This window comes from Dasypus novemcinctus, chromosome 9 (assembly GCF_030445035.2).
Source record: "Dasypus novemcinctus isolate mDasNov1 chromosome 9, mDasNov1.1.hap2, whole genome shotgun sequence".
NCBI classification, from domain to species: Eukaryota; Metazoa; Chordata; class Mammalia; order Cingulata; family Dasypodidae; genus Dasypus; species Dasypus novemcinctus.
Genome location: NC_080681.1, coordinates 92,837,322 through 92,851,621, shown reverse-complemented (window position 1 = coordinate 92,851,621; position 14,300 = coordinate 92,837,322). Strand labels below are relative to the sequence as shown.

The 14,300-nt window shown below is 47.6% G+C and overlaps 1 protein-coding gene across 2 annotated transcripts in view; it reads right to left on the bottom strand.

Moving 5' to 3' along the window:
- The window catches only part of HIVEP3 (HIVEP zinc finger 3), a 521,951-nt gene that overhangs the window by 101,803 nt on the left and 405,848 nt on the right, over positions 1–14,300 (bottom strand). Inside the window, exon 1 of one of the 2 annotated variants that reach the window (XM_058303791.2) lies at positions 485–615. The exons of the other annotated variant lie outside the window; for it this stretch is intronic. The gene's annotated coding sequence lies outside the window, so the exon portion shown is untranslated. Of the gene's footprint in view, positions 1–484; positions 616–14,300 lie in introns of those variants that run through there. 2 annotated transcript variants of the gene reach the window in all.

Here is a 14,300-nt window from a genome sequence, read left to right as displayed (position 1 = left end):
GACCTGGCCTAGGCCCCTTAATCCCACTGAAAGAAACCAGAGAGAGGGACAGTGACTTGTCTCCTGTTAACAGTGAAGATCCAAGTAGGTAGGGATCAGAGTTTTTGTCTCTAGTTCTTCCAAATCACACACATGCCGTCTAGAGAAAGAGGCCCCTTGGAAGATATTCAAAACCAGCCTAATTCTAACCCCACCCGAGAAGAAAATGGAACTCATTCTTCAATCAGAGAAAGTACCAATAATTTCAGAGCTGGACAGACCAGCAAGCATCTCCTGACCTAATGCCTTATTTTACAAAGGAGCCAAGGAGGGAAATGACCAATCCAAGTTCACATGTTGGGTGGGTGGCAGTATTCACTCAAGCAGGAGCAGGGTCAGTGGGAGTACGTTTCTCCAGTTCTCTTTGCCTCTCGTTCTTAGGAACCATCTTACTAGAAAGGCATAGTGTAAATATTTTGCTAAGCAGCCGAGAGAGGAAACTTACCCAGGCTGAGCTGCCCTGTGCTGGGCGCTGGCCATGGACACAATGCTCAATGAAGGCCATTATCTGGGAAGGGCAGGCTGTTTGTTCCGCTGCAGGATGGTGCCAGAGCCCGGAGCCACCAGGCTTGCCGCTCTGGCTGTCACACAGAAGAGTCTCCTTGCGCTCAGCAGACTCTGTGGTTATGCAATGCTGGGCCAGGAGGTTAACTCTCCCCGGACAGGAGCCAAGCCTTGTTCCTTCCTGCCTGACCATGTCCATCTGAAAGCGCTCAAAATTGAGGACCTCAGAGCTTGGGGGGAAAAAAAAAGTTCTGGCCTTGAACCTGCTGGTTTATTCCAAATGGTGTAGTGTTGGGTTATTGGGGGTAGTCCCTGGCACTGCCCCCCAAGCTCCTGTGCTCCGTGCAGCACAGGGTCTGCCCACTGCTCCTTGGGTCTTGCTCCCAGGCATTGCAATGCTGCCTCTACATCTTTGCTTCAGCCATTCCCTCTGCTTGGTACGCCCTTCTCCCCATTCTTTTTCTCTGTCAATTGTCTGGTCTAAATCCTTCTCAAATTCAAGTTCCTCTCTATTTCCTCAAAGTCTTCCCTGACCACCCTAGTTCCCAGGGACCTGAGCTGAAATGGCAAATTTTCAAGTTGCAAACGATCTTGGAGGGTATTTATCCAATGCCTCATCTCCAGATGAGAAAAATGGAGGCTCAGAGAGGTTGACTTGCCTAAAAGAGCAGAGAGAGTAGCTGGAAGTGTCAGTACAGCTCCTCTCTTTAAACTCTTTCTCTTAGATCTCACATCCCGGCTGTCTGCAAATTGCGTTCGTTAGCTTGGCCTTCAAGCTGCATCCAGACGCCAACCCCTTCCCACTGCCGCCACAGCTACCACCCTGCTCTGCACTGCCGCCCTCCTTCTGCTTGGGTGACTGTGCCAGCCTATTAGCTGGTCTTGAGCGGCTGCTCTTGGCTCCGGCACTGCAGCCCCCACCCGGCAGCCAGGACAAGCCTTTTAGAACATTCACCAGACCAGGCCACTCCTGCTCTCACCTCCAATGGCTTCTCAATAACCTGCCTGCCCTCTGTCCTATCACCTCCCCGGCCTCCTTCCTCAAATGTCATCTTTCCCATTAGGCATACCCTAACACCTGATTTAAAAATCCCAACAACCTGTCAATGCCCCAGTACTCTCTATTCCTTTCCTGATTGTCACTTTATCACATATAGGATAACGCAACTGTTTATATGTTTGCCTATTATCCCTTACTAGAGTGTAAAGTCCAAAAGGGTGCGAATCGTGTACTGTGTCACCTATTGGTGCCTGGCGCTTTCTTAGATGAGCTGGTTTTAAGGATTATCTGCTATTTGAGGACACATGGTGATGGTGATGCTGGTGTCAATGTGGCCTAGTGAGGGTTAGGAATGGGGGAGGGGACGAGTTTGGTGGCTCATGTAGAGTCAATGAAAGGAGAGACTCTGAAGGTAGGAAGGCCAGCTGGGAGGCTGCCGCAGATGCTAGATTTTTCGGGCCTTAGGAAGGAAATAGTCAGATACCTGGAGGCAGAGACTGGTCAGACTGGGCTGCTATGGGGCCCAGGTCACTCCCCAGATGGGCCACATTCTGCTTTCAGGCACTCTGACTGTGCAAGTTCAGGAATTTGTGTGTTTTTTTTAAAGCTCCCCAAGTGGTGACTCGGAGGCCCTGCCAGACCTGGGGGCCTTGGTTGAGACCCTTTGCACAGAGCTTTATTCTCAATAATAATGAAAAAGAGAGAGAGATGGAAGGAAAGGGAAAAAAGGAGTTAAGATAGAGGAGAGGATGACGAAGGCTCAGGGATAACAAATGATCCCAAGGAAAGATGCCAAATGCCTGGGCTTGTCCTGACAGGTGGGAACAGGCGGTTCTCGTTTTCACTTGCTTTCCCCACACCTGCAGCTACACTGGCTGGGAGCACAAATCTCAAGCAAGCAGAAACTCGTGACTTCCGTTTTATTTTGATCCACACTCTTACTTACCCATGGCACAATTTCTTTTCGGTTGGCTGGCTCTATTGTAAAAAGGGGCCTGAACTAAGTTACCTAGGGGAATGACTACTCAATTTTTTTCTTCTTCTTGGTACATCCCTACCCCATCCTAATTCTGCTCTTGCATCTCTTCTCCAATCTTGCCCAAGCTTTTCCTTCTTCCTCCTATATAAGTGCACTCATTCCTTAGGCTTTGGTCTAGAGACACCTCTGAACCCCACCATGCACCCATCCTTCACCTCTCATTTGTTCAGCATGTACTGACTGAGGACCCTCTATGTATCACACTGTGCTGGGCTAGGGTCATTCACCAAGGGCTGCCTTCCTGCCTCTATCATACCTGTGGGACCATCCCATGCCCTGAGATTGTGAGGGGAAGCCTGCTGCAGAACTAGCCAATCCCAGATCTGCAAGGAACGAGCAGTGTGACCTTGGGTAAGTCACTTGCTGTTTTAGTTTCCTGGCTGCTAAAACAAATACCATACAACAGGTTGGCTTAAACAACAGGAACTTATTGGCTCAAGGTTTTGTGGCTTGGAGAAGTCCAAAATAAAGGTGTCACCAAGGTGATGCTTTCTCCCCAAACACTGTGGTGTTCTGGGGCTGGCTGCTGGCAATCCTTGGTCCTTGGCTTGTCTGTCACATGGCAATGCATGTAGTATCATCTGCTCCATTCTCTTCCAGGTTCCATTGGTTTCAGTTTCTGGTTGCTCCCTGTGGTTTCTCTCTCTGTGTCCAATTCCCTTTGCTCATAAAGACTTCAGCCATATTGGATTAAGGCCCATCCTCATTCAGCTTGGACACTCCTTAACTAAAAACATCTTCAAAGATCTGTCTACAAAGGAGTCACACCTAGAGGACCAGGGGGGTGGGACATGTCTTTTGTTGTGGACATCATTCAATCCCCAACAGTCTGCCCTCTGGACCAGTAAAAGACACATGTTTCCCCCCCGTGCAAATACATTCATTCCATCCCAACTTTCCAAGAGTCTTTTTTTTTTCTTTTTCTTTTTCCAAAAGTCTTAAGCTATTTAAGAACAATGCTAAGTAAAAAGTCTCATCAAAATCAGTTTTGGGTGTGGTATATGCTGGGGCAAAACTCTTCTGTCTGATGGATTTGTGAATCCGAGAAAACAAGTTTTCTGCTTCTAAGATATAATGGAGGGTCAGGCAAAGGATAAACATTCTGATTCCAGAAGGGAGAAATAGGAAGGAACACAGGGTCCCAAACAATTCCAAAGCCTATTAGATTTCTGGGTTTAAGAGTCATCTGAGTACCAATGTTTTGTCCTCCAGGCCTGATGGAGCAGCAGTCCCACCATGTCCATCCACTTACGCAGTAGCCATGTTCTCCCTGAACACTGCGGTGAAGGGCCCCCATCCTCTCTGTGCATGCCAGAGGCAGGCCCCACTACCTCCAAGCATTGGGGTGGCAACACATTCCCTGAACAATGAGGCACAAGGTCTACCCTCTCCAACCAGAGCAGATGGCCTGCCCCTTCCAAGTGCAGTGGTGTACTTCCCCTTTCCAGGGTGGGCCCACTCTCTTGGCCCAAGAAGATCCTTTTAATCCAGACTTTTGCTTCCCTGGTTCTACCCTTGAAGTCAGCCTTCAATTTGTCCCTTTCAGTATAAGGCAATGGTTCTGCTCATACAAATTTTACAAAAACTTTGTTGGTTTTGTGTGTATTTCAGGTAGGCCCAAACCACCAGACAATAGAACTTTCCATACATCCTTCCTGGATAACTGCATTTCCCATCCTGACTTCCACTGAAATGGCTGCCTGGATCCATGTTTTGGTCACACCTTCTTCAGCAGAGGGCTAGTCAGTTAAACGCTCACATGGAGCCCTGTTCTCTAGGCTTCTGGCCCTAGTCTCAGAGAACATTATCTGGATCGGCTCTGAATTTTCAAAATCATTAATTACTGGTTCCTTTGTGCTTATGACTTTAAATCTCAGCTTATCCCTTTCCTCTCACATTTTACATAAGCTTCGAGGAGAAGCCAGGTTGCACCATTCATCCTTAGCTTGGAAAGCTCTGCCTAATATCCAACTTCATTGCTTAGAAGTTCCACTTTCAATCTGACATCAAAACAATTTTGCCAGGCTCTCTGCTACTTTTATAACAAGGACCCCCTTTCCTCAAGTTTCCAATAACACATTCATCATTTCTTTCTACAGCCTCATCAGAAGCACCGTTAGCATTCAAATTTCTACTAATGATCTCTAACAAAGCAACCTAAGCTTTTTCTATCAAGTACCTCACAATTCTTCCAGCTTCTATCATGTGCCCAATTCCAAAGCCATTTCCACATTTTCAGGTATTTGTCATAGCAGTACCCCACTTTTCAGAATGGAAAACTGTTTCAGCGTCCCAGCTGTAAACAAATACCATACAATGGGTTGGCTTAAACCATGGGAATTTATTGACTCATCATTTTGAGGCTAGGAAAAGTCCAACATCGTGGCATCAGCAAGGCGATGCTTTCTTCCCAAAGACCATGGCATTTTGGGCCTGGCTGCCGATGATCCTTGGTCACTGACTTTTTCATCACATGGCAATGCACATGGTAGCATTTTCTCTTTCTCTTACATTGATTTCCAGCTTCTGACTGCTTGCTCCCCATGGCTTCTCTTCTGTGCCCAATTTCCTTTGCTTTTTTTTAAAAATTGGTTTAAACTCATTCAGTTTGGGTACATCTTAACTAATAATATCTCCAAATGTGTTCACACCCAAAGGACCAGGGATTAGGATCTGACCATGTCTTTTGTGGGGGACACGATTCAACCCCAACACTTGCTAGGTCCGAGCCTGGTTGTTTTTATCTGCTGTTTGAGAGGTTAATTCATTCCTGCCTCACTTCTCTCCAGCCTGCCATGAAGACCCAGTAACACCACTTTTCTCAGGTGACGCCTGTCTGATGAAGACTCATAATCATCACCCCCAACCATGCTGCCTCCTTTTTCCTCTTACAGACCTTGGCTTTAACCTCCTGAAGACTTCAGGCTTCCAGCTGGGACAGGGCCCTGGCATCTGCATTTTAACGAATGATCCCAGGTTATTCTGTTGCAGGAGAGTTTGTGGACCACATTTGGAGAAATTCTGTCTCATGGGATGAAGTCCAAACTCCCTCACCGTCCATCCAATCACTGATAGACCCTAGCCCCTCTTTCCAGAGGTAAGTGCCATCAGTTTGTCCCAGCAAGAACCCTCAGTTGTAGCCAGGCCATTCTGACCACTCACCACCCCAAACTCAGGACCTAGGCTGCTCCTCTCTTGCCTTCCTTTCCCTCCCTGAGAGGTCCATCTCAAATGTTTTCCTTCCTCCCTGAAGCTCAGACACACCACCTCTTCTCGGCACCCCCAGCACATGGGCCATCATTTCCTGACTGGGTTGCTGGCTGAGTTCCCACAACTCATGTCCTGGCTTCCTAACCAGATTGCAAGCTCCCTGCAGATCTTTGTGTTCGATTCAACAAATGTTTATTGGGCCCCTACAAAAACCTATATAGGCCCCTGCTGGGCACTGGGGTTCAGGGGAGGAAGGCAGAATCCCTGCCTGGAGGGGTGCCCCTTCTAAGGGGAGAGATGATACTGGCTCACTGGATCAAAGCAGAAATATAGATGGGATGCCACAGAATCCCAGAGTAAGGGTTCCTAATGTCATGGGGAGAGGGGCAGCAGGGGGTAGAGAAGGAAAACCCAGAGAAAGGAAATGGCATGTGCACAGGATTAAAGAGGAGCACAACACAGGAGCAGAGAAGGGGGAAGAAGGATGGAGAACATGGGACGAGGGCTAGATTGTGAATGATGAGCCAAGGGCTTGGACTCATCCTCAAGGGCCAGGGTTGGCCAGTGCAAGCCCACTGCCTGTTTTTGTTCATAAAGTTTTACTGGAACACAGCCATATCTGTTCATTTATATATTGTCTGACTGCTTTTGTGCTTCAACAGGAGAGTTGAGTAGGTGCAACAGAAACTGTTCAGCCTGCAAAGCTGAAAATATTTCCTGTCTTGCCCTTTAAAGAAAAATTCTACTGATCCCTGCTATAGACAGATACTAAACAGGGAGAACATCACCAGATTTGTGTTTTACCTTCCTATCACTCTGGCACAATGGAGGAGACGGGCTGGAGTAGACAAGCCCTCAGGAAGGGAGAGTGATAACGAGGCTGGCACAACACCCAGGTGGGAGATGGACATCAATAACAACATTGTTGTTGTTTACTACTAAATTTATGAAGAGACTGCTATGTGCTTGCACTGGGTTAAGCCCTTTACACACATTTCCCCGTGAGTCTGCACAGCAACTGCTAGAGGTAAGCAGAGCTGACATCCCCACCTTACAGATGAGGCACACAGAGGTGACGTAGCTTGCTCAAGGTCACAGAGCTAGTATATGGCAGAGCCACGGTGCAAACCCAAGCAGGTCTTTCCTTGAGCCAGACTGCAGCCCTCAGTGCCGAGCTCAAGATCTTTGGAGTAGAGCATGCTTGCTGTTGACAGATCCCGTCAAGCCTCCCTGCGAATTCACAGCACATGAGTTCTCTAAAGGAGAAAATCCACCCAGAGCCGAGGCAGGCAGGAAGTGGGAGGAAGGAATGTGGCTATTTTGGAAGAGCGACATGAAAAACCACGAAACTTCCTACCTGTCCTGTTTTGCTCCCATCTGTCCTTGGGAACAAGGCTGCCCCTCTCTTAGATAAAAAGGTGTTTCTCCCCACACAGAAGCTCTGCCTCTGGTGGTGGGAGAGAGAACACTAAGCTTAGCACACTTTTGCTATTTTTAAAGGACTATATAAACAAACAGGGCTATATAAATAAGAAAAAAATGAGGTCATCCTTTTAAAATCTAAAAATGTCCTTTTTCTATGGGGTGAGGAGCAAAACCTCAGAAAGGATTGGTGCTTTTTTATCCCCTTGGGGCCTTCTTAAGCCCACAGCCTCCTAGAGCCAGGAGGCCGGCCCCTCCCTTCCTTGCCCCCAGTGAGGGATGGCAGGTAGGCCTGGCCCCCCCACCCCACATTGCTCTTGCTCACCCCTGACTCCCATCTTTATGTGCTAGGGTGTCCCCAAAGGCCCTTTGCATGCTCATTAGAAATATCTGCACACACACCCCCCTACCCTTTCCCTGCATACATTTTTATCTTTGCCCATGTTCTTCTGGCCCTCTTCTTCCAAGTTTATGGTTGGAAGCCATTAAAGCAGTCCCAGAGAGCTGGTTTTAGGTCATCAACAATTGTGAAGCAGAATTTCAAGCTTTGGCAGCTCACACAGCCTGGGTTTCCTGAGAACTTTTTTCACCACTGACCCCACCCACCTGCCCATGACCCACACCTGCCACTAACAGCATCACCTCACTTCTCTCCTCCACCATCTTCCACTACTTCCTCCTCTGCCTCCCGAACCCTAACTCTCAGCATCCTTGGCCGAACTATCCTTAAGCACAAAAATGAGAACCACCAATATTTGCTGAAGGGTTGGTTTTCAAACCGTGTTCCATGAAAGTGTTTCAGATATTCTTCAAACTTTATGCGAGAATTTTATTATTAAAACTGTCATGAGGGAAGCGGATGTGGCTCAAGCAGCTGGGTGCCCACCCACCACATGGGAGGTCCTGAGTTCAGTTCCCAGTGCCTCCTAAAGAAGCTGATACAATGGGCTGGCACAGCAAGCTGATGCAACAGATGATGCAGTGAGATGACCCAGTGAGCTGATACAATGAAGAGACACAGCAAGGAAATACAATGAGAGGCACAACAAGCAGGGTCTCCTTCCCACATGGGATGTCCCGGGTTCGGTTCCCAGTACCTCCAAAAAAAAAAAAGAAGATAAACAAAGAGCAGACAGCAAGTGCAGCAAACAACGAGGTGGGAGGGAGAAATTTTTTAAAAAACTGTCATGAAAAATGGACACAGATTCAGATGTGTTCTATGGTACACTGTAATGCATTGCATACAATCCACAGTGCTGCCAGGCTAACTTCATTTGTTCAGACCTCAGAATTAAGTCTGAGTAGGTAGACCTTGAACTTGTGTATTGAAATGTGTCCTCAATTAGAAATCCTGGAGTTCATTACTGGTCTACTTTCATTGTTGTTGTTGTTGACATTCACTATTATGTAAAACGAAACAAGCAAGCACAATCTGAAGCTCTCAATAAGAAAATGCCATACATGGGCTATCACGAAAATATATAAATGACTGTGGGGCTTCTTATCTGACTCATGTTAGTGATAAGAAGGGATTCAAGCAGTTGTTCGATATGGTCAGTGTTTCAAATCAGACTTTCCTTCTACTGCCTCCCAAACACCCAGATAATATTGAACTGAAGGCCATCCTGAGGTTGCAAGGCAAGCTGCTAAAAATCTGTCACCATTCACACCATCTTTTCGATGCCATTTAGAATTTTCTTAATACTGCACAACCAAGACAAACAATATAAAAACCAAACACGAATAATGGATTTTGAAGATAATATAGCAATACAACCGTCTAGAACAGATGTTGAGGTCAGCAAGCTTTTCTGGCAAAGGGCCAAATAGTAAGGATTTTTGGTTTTGAGGGACAGAAAGTCTCTGTCACAACTATTCATTATAGCATGAAAGCAACCATAATGAGTAAACAAATGATGTGGCTGTGTTCCAATAAAACTTTATTTACAAAATAGGTGGCACCAGGCTGTCATTCGCCAAAGCCTATTCTAAACTCTCAGGTTTCAATGTCCATACACATCAAGGCATGTCATTGTGTTATTGCTGGACTTTGATAATGATAACAATTTAAGCTTAAATATTAAATGTGTACTAATCAACGTATATTACTAAATGTGTACTAATAAATTACTGCTCTAACTTTTTTTATGTATGGGCGTACTGTGTAAGATTTCACTTTCAAAAATAGCATCTCAGACTTTAAAAGTTTGAAAACTACTAGCAGAGAGCTGTGCTGTTGAGAAAATGCTTTCACATTCATTTTCAAATTAGATTTGTCCTCTGGTCACTTATTCAGAAATCACATTTATTCTGGTTGCAGCTACATTTTTTATAGGATTGATCCCAACCCATGTCTCGTTCAAGAGAGACTCAAAATTTCAGAGGTGGAAAGAGACCTGGAAGTCAACCAGTCACTGCCTTCCTTCTGTAGCATTGCTAGGTTAGCTCCACCCTGCCTGGATTTCCCAGCACCATCAGAAGGGATGCAAGCATCTCCCACGTTACTGGCTAGGCTGATCATCCTCTACCTGCACCCCTGCTACCCCTTTTGTTCTCCTCTCTGTCCTAGAGGTTGACAGCTAGGGTATGGAATCCCGTACTCTCTAGCTTCTGGTTGGGTTTGGACAGTGGGAGGCCCTGGCAGCTCCTGTGGAGCTACCCTTCTCCCAGGATTCCACCTCTCATCAGGCTCTGATGATGCCACTACCCCACCCCACCCCCACCCCCATCCTATGGGTGGTAATGGATTCCTACTGTTTCCTGAGACTTTTACTTCCCTTTCTTGGCTCCTTTAACCATGCTCTCACTTTTTAAAATAGTTGCTTTTAAAATTCCTTTTCATAAAACCCTTTCGAGTATGCCCTTTGTTTCCTGTCAGGTCCCGAATGATATGACGGCATAATTTGCCTGTTACTCCTTTCCTCCCCGCTTCCTAGAGTAAATCCAGCTCCAGCTATGTCAGGGGATGGTGGAACCACACCATGGAAGGAACTGGGTTCCTGAATGAGCCTGTGAAGCAGAACTGTGCACCAGCTGCTCACTCCTGGACTCTGACAGGAGAGAAAATGAAATTCCATCTTATCTAAGTCATCTTGGATCTCTTTGTTCCAGCAGGTTGGGCCACACCCTAACTAATACCACCTAAAACTGCCATAGCTGTTTGCATAGTCCTGACCACTGCCAGCTTATATCCTCAAAACATCAGTCCTCAAACCCTGTATTTGATCAGGTGGCTTTTTAAAAACCAACTATAGGTCTTTGCATCTCATTCCCTCCTTCCAGTCTGGCCTGTGGAGAGCTTTTGAACTTGACTTTTGCTATTCCATGTGTCATCTTTCCCCAGAGAACCCTACCTTATCTCCCATCACAGGGGTGAGCTCTGAGGACAGTGGCTGTGCTGTCCCTGCTTCCACTCCAGCCACCAAAGGGATGTGGACCAAATGCTTAGAAGTGACACTCATGTCATACCAGCCTCTCCACTGCCCCCAGGATCTGGTCCTGGCTCGCCAGGCAGGTACTCAGGGACTTCATGATCTGTTCCTACCCTTCTCCAACCTTGTTTGCGGCCAGGCCCTCTGACTCACACGCCAACTTCACACTTCAGTCAGATGGATGAGTTGGAATTCCCTAATTGTGCCATGAAGCTCACAGTTCTATGCTTTCCATACCCTATTCCCAAAGTTTGGAATGCCCTTCCCAACAATATCCAGCTCAGAAGTCAGCCCTTGCCTCAGTGGTCTGCTAGAGCCAATTCATGCTAGCTCATCAGAGTGAGGTTCAGAGATGTCGTATTGGTAACTTGAAATAGACCATGGTAGGAATATTTACACCATGATTTTGAAATTGCCAAGCACTGTCAACCAGAATATTTTTCCCCTAGAGAGTCGGTTATTAAACATTCACTAACAACCACTGCTCTCTTCCACCTATCCACAAATGGAGTCAATCTCTGCCTCTTCAGAAACATCTCCATTCCTTAAATCTGTACCTGGAGCTGCACTTGCCACATGGGATTTACATCTGTTTGTCAATGTCCTTGTATCCTCACTAGGCGGTCAGCTCCCAGAAGCTACACCTCCCATAGAACCTGGCATACAACAGGCATCAATCAGTGAGACGTGGATGAACTAATGAATGGAACCATTCATTCTGGCTTCACTTCCTGACAGCTGGATAACCCTGTGCAAGTTAACTAAAACCATCTGAGCTCAGTTCTCTCACCTGTAAAATGCTGAGAAGAAAACACACATCAAACCTAGGTTTTGCTTTTCCCTCTAGAGGTTGTATGGGATAGTGGTTACAAGCACGGATTCTGGCACCTGGGTTTACACCCCAGCTCTACTACTTACAGACTGTCCGACCTTTTTACAGGTTTATTGTAAGGATTAAGTAGATTCACACTTGTAACACCCTTGGGGCAGAACTGGGGTTCAGTAAATGCTAGGGATTATAGACACTTAGCCTAGGGTCTTACTATTCCACTGTAAACTCCCCCAGTCTGAGGCCAGCCCCCCTGAAGGGTCCTCCTTTCATGCCAATGGGGCCCTCCACAAATACTTGACAATTGGCCCCTATTAGAGACCTGCCTGGGAATCGGTGGGAATTGGGAGAGCTAGCTCCCCAAACCAGCTGTTAGTAGTTTGGAGTGTGAGAAGAGAAAAGGTCATTCTTCTTTCAGGGTCAGCTTCCTTCCTCACACATCAAGAGGACTGAATTCAGATGACCTCATAAGTCCAGTCCAGTATAGACAAGTCATGAGTCTAGTCTCTGTCACCCCCTCCCAGACTCGGGAAGGATGCTACCCTAGACTCTCCCCTCTCATCAAACTCAATTAATTCAAGGAAATTTTGGTGCCAGGAAATTTGCCATTTGAGAGGGCAAAGCATTTGTAGGAATTACTTTGTTTTGCCAAACATGCTTCAATGCTTGTCTGTTCACCTGTAACTGATGAGGTCTCTCTAGGGCCCAAGGTCCATGGAGCTCAATTCTTGATGGTAGGAAAAGGGGAAATAACAGAACCTCCCTGAATCTGTCACCCTGAAGACAGAGTGGCTCTTTGGAGAGGGGGAGATAGAGAGGGAGGAGAGAAAAGTGGCTTTTACTGAGGACCTCTCATGTGACAGGCTGTGCACAGGTGCAAATTTATGTGTATCCTCTCATTGAAGAAGTATGACAACCCTCTGACATATGTGCCATTATTACTGCAGATGAGAAAATTGAGGCTCAGGGGGGTTAGGGAACATTCTGGAGCCAGGCCTGGAACAAAGACCTCTCTGACCGCCAAGTCTTCATCCCTCCTGTGACCCTAAGCAACTTCCCGACAAACACCAGGCCCCAGGGAGACCAGAGCCTCAAGCGGGACAGGAGAAAATCATAGCCCCTTTCAGTGGGGGGCCTGGCCTGGGGCACTCTGGGCCCATGCCCCTGCGGGATGTGACTCTAAGTCTTCCTGCCCTCCAATAATCCCAGTAACAGCTGCTCCAAGCCCCAGATGGTGTCAAAGGGCCTTTCTCCGCCTCAGCGCAGGGGAATCTGCAGAAGCCCTGAAGGGTGGCTCGCTGCCGGCTCCTGCCTGGCACACCTGCCAGCCTGGGCCCTGCGCCCTAGCCTCATTTGGATATCATATATTCCATACTGGTGGCCAGGGGAGGCTATGCCAACAATGGGCTGTGATCTCCTGAACACTCCAGAAGCACCGAGTCAGCACCCCATTAATCACAGATGCTTTTATTCCCCAGGGACAGCAGGGGATGGGGCGGGGGCCAGATTTCTTGCTGGAACTGACAGCTCATTTCCCTCTGGGCAAGTCTCATCCTCTGCAGCTCCTGCCCTGCAGCTGGCAGATCCCACATGGACAAAAAAGAGGTTGGGAGTGAAGTGGGAAAGGGGTGAAGGCCAGGTCTGGGGAGGATTCCCTTATCTGCACCACCCAAGACAGTTCCCCCAGACCTCTGCCTGCATCCCTTAGAAGTGTCTCTTCCTGACCAGTTTATGTATCTATTGCACACCCAGCTGAATAAATCCAGAGCCTGCTGTAAGACTGCTCTGGAGGAGACCCCTAAGCATCTAACTGAGACATGTGCAGAATGAAAGAAAAACTAAATCCAGGCACCAGGATGTGTCCCGGGATGCCAAGGAAGGGAGAGCCATTCATTACGGTGCTATTGATTCCTGTTAAGACGCAGCTGTTCCGGAGGGAGGGGTCATGCTCAAAGCTGTTTCAGCCTTTCTTCAGGAAGCACTTGTGGGGAGGAGAAAGTGCTGAGTCCTTTGTAGGTTCTGCCCCTCACTAGTTGTGTGATTGTCTTTAAAATATGAACTTTTCTCTGTTCAGGTTCCTTACCTGTACTAAAGCCTTACTGGGGGGATTTTGAAGGATTCAGTCTGGTGTGTAAAGGGTCAGGCAAGTATTGGTCCCCTTTATGTCACCCTGACTCTCGAGAACTCACACCCTAGGACCAGGTGACAAAGCATGGAGGGCAGGGTGGTGGCAGAGCTGGTTGCATGAGTCAAAAGGGCAAGCTCATCTTTGGGGAACCCTTGCTATGTGCAAGTTCTCTCTCTCTCTCTCCCCTTCACAGCAACCCTATGACATAGGTACCATGGCTAGCCCCATTTTATAAGTGAGAAAAATGAGGAAGAGAAAGCCTAGGCAACTCATCTCCTAACATTACAAAACCAGTCAATGCCTGAGCTTGGGCTTGAATCCAGAAAAACACAAAGCCTATACTATTAAGTACCACACCAAACTTTCCCCCTCAAAATGAAGTTCAAATGCACAGTTTTTCTACCCTGGAACTCAGGAGCTGATTCCTCCTGCTCCTGCAAAGACAACTCCAGGGCCAGGTGAAAGTGCTCCTCAAAGCTTGAGGGTGTGGAGGACAGGGATGTCTGATGAGGGGATCCTGGGTCCCGGGGCTCTGGGGACAGCCACAGGCTTTCCTGGAGGGCCCGCTCCAGCTGAGGCTGCTCCTCATAGGAGAAAACTCCTGCTTGCAGAGCCCTTGGGGAAGGGGCCATGCCCATGCTCACAGCATATGCTGGGGAATGCCTCGTGGGACGTCACAGCCAAGTCCACAGACCCCC